This window comes from Gallinula chloropus, assembly GCF_964237585.1.
Source record: "Gallinula chloropus genome assembly, chromosome: 5".
In the NCBI taxonomy this organism is placed as follows: domain Eukaryota; kingdom Metazoa; phylum Chordata; class Aves; order Gruiformes; family Rallidae; genus Gallinula; species Gallinula chloropus.
Window position 1 is genome coordinate 564,331 of NC_140090.1, and position 8,410 is coordinate 572,740.

An 8,410-nucleotide genomic window follows, 5' to 3' on the forward strand; every position below is an offset into this window, starting at 1 on the left:
TCTTGTGGTACCTGAAGGCCTATCTGCTGCTTGGAACCAGGATAGACCCTGTTCATGTCACCATTTGTGTAGCTGATGGAAACAAGGGTTCGGCTTTGTTCTGGGGAGATGGGAGCAGAGCTGGTGGTGTGTGTTGCTGTAAGGGGTACTTGGAGCATCTGCAGTCTTAGCCAGCTGGGCATGCATGTAAGGTAGGCTAGGACTGTAAGGATTTAACCCTTTTTGCCTTGTTTTGTTCACAGAGGTGCGAGGACTGCATGCCCAGAGGTGGCTGGCTGGCCAGCTGTGGCTGTGTGAGCATTGCCCGATGCCCCAGAAGCACCGTCCTTAGAAGTCCCATGGGATGGGGCTGTAGGAAGGGTGTCAGAGTAAGGGGGCTGTTGCACACATTTGCTGGAGAAAGAAAACGTGGGCGCAGGAGAGTCCTGCTGCCTACCTCTGTGCTGCTCTGCATTCCTGCTTGGCTGCCCGGAGGCAGCAGTGGGGTGTCTTGCTCATGTGGTTCATGAGTCAAGCCAAGCCCAGATGTTTTCATGCCTGGTCTGGCCTATTTTCTGAGAATAATTTTGGATGCCTCAGTCCATTTTGTTGTGGTTTCCTTAGCGTCTGGTCCAGCTGAAGCGAGGATGATTCTTGGCCTAATGGAGTGCCGGTAGGCAGAGGCGGCAGCGTCTGCCTCGTCCCTGCTCCGTGTTCCTGCCAGCTTCAGCGCGCCCGAGAGCCAGACCCGCTCTGGGGAGGACCTGGCGCTGGGGTGGTTGCCGTTTGCCTTTGAGCAGGAAGCTGTGCAGCATGCAACTCAGAAGAGTGAGTGTGGCCAGGAGATGGGTGGAAGCTTGACGGGTGCTGTGGGGGTGGATGTGGCCTTGCTGCCCAATCTGGTGTCCTGTTTTCACTGCGCAGCAGCAAGGACATGGAAACCTTTTCACACTGACTCGGGGAGCTTTCCATCAGTACTACCTGTCATCTGCGTGACAGGTTGATGACAACAATGATCCAGGGCATCCAAGATGTAGTTCCTTATGCCTTTGACAGTGCTCTTTGCCCCTCTTGTAGGAAAGGTTTCCATAAAAAGCTATTTGGGGAAAGTATTTTCACCCCTTAAACTTGTGTGTTCCCATCTTGGAGGAAAAGGGCTTTATGCCAAATCTTCCTGACATTGAAAAGAAGTGGTGTGGTCACCTCCTCTGTCTTCAGCGTGGCCTCTTACTCTCTCATGCCCCATCAGCGTTGACCCGAAGTGTATTTGGGTGCTTCCCTTTTCAGAAGCAGTTGGAGGTTATCTTTGCCGTGCTTCAGGCTGTGATATTAACAGCCACGGCTGGATCCTCTGGGTGGAGATGTTGAAACTGGAAATGGCCAGTGGAGGTATGTCATAAGCTCAGTTCAGTCAAGAGAGTATGGCTCTGTGCATGATCGTAGATGAGTTGCTCTGAGGCATCCTTCATTTTGGAGATCCAAGGCTAGACTTGTCTGTAAGGAGAATTCTAGCTTGGATTTTGCTTCATGTTTGCAGCTAGGTCAGCATCACAGTTTAGCTGTTAAATAGTAATTTGATTGATTGCTTTTGGGATCTGTAACAGCAATTAAAGCAGAAGCCTGGGTATACAAGAGTCAGGCGTGGCGAGGCCACGTGCGACATGGGGATTTGGAAGCGTTTGGGAGGTGGAAAGAGCACACTGACAGCAGCTCTGGAAAGGAGTGTCAGGACCGTGTGTGTTTGGGATGAACTTGCCTTGGGGAGGAGTGGCAGGAGGGCAGCGTGGTATGGCAGTGGGCACACCAGCCTGTTACCAGGAGGGACACCCATGTCTGCTTCTGCAGCAGCCAGTGCCTGACAGAGCCCTTGGGAAGGAAAGATCCCAACCCCTCTAGCACATGGGTGGGATGCTGGCTGGTTGGGGCTGCCGCAGGGAAGAGGTGAGTGGAGCAAAGCCTGTGCTGGATGCAGAGCAGCACAGAGCCCCTGCTGAGAGCAGAGCTTGCAGGGTGCACTGGGGGGAGCAGAGCCAGGGGAAAGGGTGCTGGTGGAGGGCAAGAGGGTGCAGCTGTGGTGTGGGCAGCAGCACTTTGAGGTTCATGTCCCCAGAGTGGGGGCACAGAAGTCCCACCAGAGAGTTCCAGGACAGAGAAAACCCCTAACTGTTCCTAACCTTAACAGCTCCTTAAACTCAGCTCAGACTGATGACTGACCTGATGGTGTTTGTAGAGGCCTCTGCATGGTGGTGTCCAGTTCGCATGCTGTCGGTGGAAGAAGGAAGGTTGTGGGCCACTGTGCCTGTAACAGAGCATGGTTTTGTCTGTACCTTGTGTTTAACAACAGAATAACATGGCTCTGGCCTGTCCTAACAGGCAAGACTGAACTGTAGAACTGTGTTGTTAAAATTCCATGGTGTGTAATATAATCTCTGAAAAATTTACCTTTCTTGTGCAGTGGGGTGTCTCCTTTTCTGGATTGCTAATTGCATCCAGCCTTCTGGGCTGCAGAGTGATAGTTAATGAAGGGATGTGATGAGGTGAAGGGCCGCTCAGCCACGCGTGCCTTTGGAGTGTTAGGATCTTCTCTCCTCACTGATTGTTCTAAAAACATTTTGTTAATTGGTGTTTTGGCTCAGGGTTAAGCTGTAAGTGGAGAGCAAAATGAATACCTGACTTTTTCACATCCCTTAACTGTTCTTACTTAGTGGCAGCCCGTTGCCCCTGAAGAGTGCCACTGTGATCCCAGTGTAACTGTGAGGAGCCTGGGGTGCCCAGCCTGGCTCTCCCAGAGTCCCCCCTCTTGTCACAGTCCTTGCCCTGGAGCAGGGATGCTGTGCTGGGGCTGGCCCTGCCATGGCAGCCCTGTGCCGGCTGCGCTGCTGCTCCCTCCAAGCAGCCTGCTCTGGCTGCCTCCTCTGAGTAGATCGGGTGGCTTTGTTGTAACCAAGGGCTCTGTTTGCCGCGACATGCTGCAGTCAGGTTATTCTGCTAATCACTGAGGCACAGAAGGCTTTGGGAAGGGACCTCCAAGGTCATCTAGTTCCACCCCTGCATTCTGGTTCAGATGCCTGGCTAGGAGACCAAGTGGAAGCGACCTGTGAAAATCACTGCAGAGGTTCAGGTTTACCCAGGCAGGCAACACCCCGCTGAGCTGATTGGTGTGCAAAGGAGGGTCCTGCCCGCTGGTGAAAGACCGGTGCAGATAAGGGGTGACCCGACACAGATACGGGTCACCCGTGGAGTCGGGTGGGGAGGGAGCTCCAGACCCTTTGGCTCCCGGTGATCCGGCCTGATAACGCCAGGGGCTGAAAATAAACAGCATTTGCACCTCTTCAGGCCCCTGCTTGTGCAAAAACACAGAACTGGGCTGTGGTGGGAGCTGGGAATGAACACATTTGTAGGAACCAGGCTGCACCTTTGTCTTTCAGCAGGGCTTGCCAGAGTGAGCCGTGGTCTTCAGTGCTGCTCATGCCACATAACCTGAGCTGGGCTTCTCTACTAAAAGGGAAAAAACCAACAAACCCACAAAACCAACCCAAGGCAGATAAATGAGCACTTAAAAATTGTGTGAAGAAAAAAGATGGGAAAGCCAGAAAAAAATTGAACTTTCATGGGGGGGGGGAAATAAAATGAGGACTTTTGCTGAAGCTAAAGCTTTGCTTTCAGAAATGTCTTCCTGTGTTGGCTGAAGAGTTCAGTGAGAAACGTTTAACAGGTCATCTATGCAACATTAAGGTGTTAATAAAAAGCATTTAAAGTGTAGGATGCTGGGTGCTGCTTCTCTGAGCTGGTCCCTAGCCTGTGTGCCATTCACCTAGAGAGGGGAATGCAAGCACTGAATTACTGCTTTGCTTCTAAAGACCCAGCTGGTGGTGAGTTTAGCTTGTGTGTGGCTATTGTGGATGGCAGAGTTGTGCTCCAGTGTGATGGATGTTTTCTTTTGATACAAATCTGGTGAGGTACATGCAAAATATGTGCAGCCCTTGGGCTGTTGGCGAGCTGCCGCCGGGCCTGTCAGCGATAGCGTGGGTGCAGAGCCTGACCTCCTCCAGCGCCCGTGTTCCCACGTCTGTCCCTTGGAGATGAAATGCAATCTCCAGTTTCTTCACTAATTGGGCTTGCTCCGTGCCTGGCTCGGTGTGTGCCCTGTGCCAGGGTGGTGGTGTCCTAACTCCTGGCTCTGCTCCCCTGTGCTGATCCCCACGGTCCCAGCTACGGCTCTGGGGGCTGCCCCAGCACCGGGGTTTGGCAGGGCACATGTAGCTTGCTTAGGGCCAAGAGGGACAGCACTTTGTTTGCTGTGAAAGGAGAAGAGGCTTTGGGGTTCTCAGGGTGGATTCTTCAAAGCGTTGGGACTTCACAAATACAACTGTGAAGAATCCTGTGGATTGTTTTACTTAAACCAATTAGGTGTGTATGTTAATTTGGGTATCCTGGCCAAGTACTATCTCTGCCTTATGATATACTTATTGCTCACTTGGGCTTCTGAAAGGAGTTGGATTGATTCCCCCTTTGCCTCCAAAGCTGGCTCCAGGGTGGAGACCGGCCCCTCTGGAGCAGGTCCACTTGCCTGCCCGTCTCTGGAAATCCCCTGGCTGCTGCCCGAGGAGGCTTTACCACTGCGCCCTGTGGCGAGGCTCAGGTTCGCTAAGGGCAGGCTTCTGTCGGGAACAGTTAAAGCCAAATCAGCCCGTGGATGAAAGTCCCAGGCGCTGCATCCCGTCCGCAGCTCCGCGGTCCGGATCGGCTCCTGACGCGCGGCTGGGCGCGGGGGATCCCAGCGCTGGCTCCGGGTGCCCTCTCGTGGCTGCGGCAGCTGCCTCCATCCCCCGCGGGACGCGGTGCGCTGGCTCGGGGCAGGACGGAGATGTCTGGAGCCGAAGAGATCTTCGGTGTGTTATAGAAAGCTGTTTGCTTTCTCGTTTTCCTTTAAATCCAAGTCCTTGCCTTTGGAAACAGTTGTTGTGAATTCAGACACCGCATGGCAACTGGGTATCTTACGGCTCTCTTGCTGTGGAGTTTGTTAAAGAATGGGGTGTTCTTTATGTTAAAACTTATGTTTGTTTTCTCTCTAAGCTTTCTTGCTCTCTAGAGCAGTGCAGGAAGAGATGTGCTTGCTGGTGTCACCGGGACCAAACTTTGGCTCTTATCCTGTATTACTAATCACTTTTACAGCTTTTTAATTTGTATTTGTTTTCCTAAACAGTGGAAACAGGACTCTGCAGCTGGGATAAGCAGAGTGAGCTCGAGCAAATGCCTGGCTGCAGCGCTGTGTGTGGTTTGGTGCCTTCGCTGTGGGGATGCAGGTGCTGCAAGAACCAGAGCAGCGCGTGGGAGCCGGGATGCTGCGGCTCCGGCCCCTGCCAGCGCGGCGGGACGCCTGCAGAGGGGCTGCCGGGTCCCACAGCTGCCTGGCAAGCAGCGTGCTCTCCAGGGTTATTTTTAGTGGCTGCTGTGCCAGGCGTGTGGCAGACGGGGCATCCCCGAGCAAAGCAGCAGCCAGCCATCCTGACACCTCTTCCCAGGCGCTGGCAGGGGCTCAGCTGCCTAAACACTGCGTCGGACGGAGAGTGGTGTGGGCAGAGGGCAGACCTCGCCTCGTCCCCCCCTGAAATGTTCTCTTAGAGCCAGTGGACACGCTTGCTTGCAAGTAATTTTTGAAAGAAAAATCAGTATTTTATGAGGGTTGGAGCCTCCTTCCCTCCTCTGATCTCCCAGCCCCAGCAGACCCAGCTGAGGGCTGGTGTCACTGGGCTGTGCCATGCTGAGGGCAGTGGGTGCAGCCTGCTGAAAGCCCGACTGAGCCTGCACAGACCCGGCACAGGGCTCCAGTTGGCGATGTGCACCTGCAGGGTGGGTGTTTCGGAGGGTGCTGTAAGAATGCACGGTGCTTCTCAGGAAGGAATTGCTCTTTGGGGCTTTTGGGAAAATGAATGTCTGTAGGAACAGCGGCTCAGAGAAGCAGGGTTTAAATTGTTAGTCTGTGACTCTCCTGGAGAGGACCATCACGCTGTGAAGCGCATGAAGTCTGTTAATAGTCTGGTTTTGTCATTTGCATTTATAATAGGAAAAGCCTATTAATAAAGGAGCCCTGCTGAAGAGGCTTGCATGAGTCGTTGCTCGCTCACAGAGCTGAATGTGAGCTGTCCCCAGAACGCTGGCTGTCCCATTCCTGGCGCTGGTTGGTGCCTTCCTGTGGTGTCATGCCTCTCAGGCTGCTGTCCAGCCCTTGTGCTAGGCACTCCAGTGCTTGCAGCAAGGAGATTTCGTGTGTGTTACTCAAGGAAGTCACCCTTGGGCTTCATTGAAGGGGAGCTCTGAGCAGCATTTCGGATGAGGGATCCAGAATGACCACTTGTGTGGTTTCACAGTTCTCCGTGTTTGATCCCTTTGGTGAGGACTGGTCACAGTCCCCACACTCATTGATGAGCTGCTGTCAGTCTCAGCTCTGCCTCTGCCTGGGGCACAGGCGTGGGCCAGGCTGGTGGGCGTGTAGAGCTGGAGGTTGGGCAGCAGCCTTAGCACCCCAAGCACGTTACAGCTCCCTTTTGAGATGGGAGGGAGTCATGGTGGGAGGTCGGCTGCCTCTTTGGGGTGTGCAGTTTGGGTTTCTGTTCTCCTCCTCTCCCTGAGAAATACGGGGCAGGGGTGTATGTGTGTCTATTTACCTGTAGGGAATTGAAATAAACAGCTAGAAAAGAAAAACAGCCAAATCCATGCAGTTTGCAGCACTCTCCTGGCTTGCAGAGTGTCTTAAACCCCTCCTCTCATGTTCCTGTGTTAACATCTGTTCCTGCAGGACTGACCTGAGTGCTTGCAGGCTCCCTCTGCTCCCTGCTCCAGCCTGGTTTGATGGGGGGGTTGGTGGGAGGAGAGGCTGGGGGGCGACACTGGCAGGTGGTGGGTGGCAGGAGGAAGAGGAGGCTGTGGTGTGTACTGGTCTGACCGACCTGTGGCATTGGAGGGGGTGCGATGGCTCCCTGTCAGCAGCAAACAGCCACTGTCGCTTTTTGTTTGGGAATGGAGGGTGCAACTGTGAATTACAGCTCTGCAGGAAGCCTGGCAACCACCCTGGTGCCAGCAGCAGGCTGCTGTGCAGCCTCTTAACCCGCTCTGTGCCTCCTGCGAAGCCCCTTCCCTGTGCCGCCTGTCCCCGGGCGCTGTGCCCCTGCCCCCCAGCCCCAGGGCGGCTGGCTTGCCCAGCTCTGCCACGGCTGCACCCACTGTCATTAAAATCAAAGGTCTGTGCTTCTGTTCTTTGAACCAGGGATGTGCTGAGAGGAGGAGGGCAGGCCTCACGAGACACCTTTGTCTAGACTTGCCGGGAGTTACCTGGGCGCAGTGCCCGGGAAGGCGCTGGCGTAAGCTGTTTGGGCCACGGGATCGCATGTGGTGGGGAGGGGAGCAGAGTCGCTCTCGTGTCCAGCAGCTGCTCCCCCCTTGGAGCAAGGGACCCCTTTGAGCAGCTCCGGAGCATTCCGTGGCTCATCCTTCCCTGGGGTAGCTTCCTTCTGCTTTGAGCGTCCAGCCTGGGCTCGCTCGGTGGTCGCGCCGCGCGTGGCTTCACTCCGCCGTGTTCCCAGCGTGACTGCTGACAGTGAAATACTGGCACCTATTAAGGACGTGCTGGTGTGTCAGGAGCAAGGAAGGCAGCGTTCCCTGGTGACTGGATGCTGGGCAGGGAGAGCTTCACCCCAGGAGATAAGTGGCGAGTGCTCCCCGATCCTTTCCATAAGGATGTAAAATTTCAATACTCATGTTGAGAAAGTTTGGGTCATTTTAGGTGATGAAGAAACAATTATTGAAACATTTCTCCTATTCTACAAAACAAGCCCATGTCAGGAAATAAATACAGGAGCAAATGGCTTGGCTTTCGTCACTGAGCACTTAAGCAGCCTGCTAATGATTTGAAAAGGCAGACACAGAAGATATCTGAAAGAAAAAGTCAATATCAAATTTATTTTCAAGTTTCTTCTGCCTCGCTGGAATTAAATCTGTAAAATGAAGATGGATACTGATACGTAAGGTGGATGGCGATGACTCAGTTCCTTGGTCAGGGAGAGTAACTTGGTTTTGCATGTACTGCTTGCTGCTGCTTCTGGCTGAAATGTTACAGCGTGTGATCAGGCTTGAGGACCATGAGCCCTTCCCAGGCACCCAGCCCTGCTTGCGGAGTAGAATCCCACTGTGGGGGGACTGTAGCTCATCTCTGTCCCTCGGTAACATGCATCATTTAGATGTAGGCTGCAGGAAACTGCCTCAGAGTGTATTTGCAGAAGCCTGTAAAGGAAAATGTGGAGCTTTTACTTTGTATCCTGGAAAAGACTGGACAGGCAAGAGAATTCCCTCCTTTACTTTCTGACTTAGAGGGAGCACGTGCCTTTAGGGATGTGCTGGCAGCAGCCTGTTTTCACATGAAATGCAGTTACTG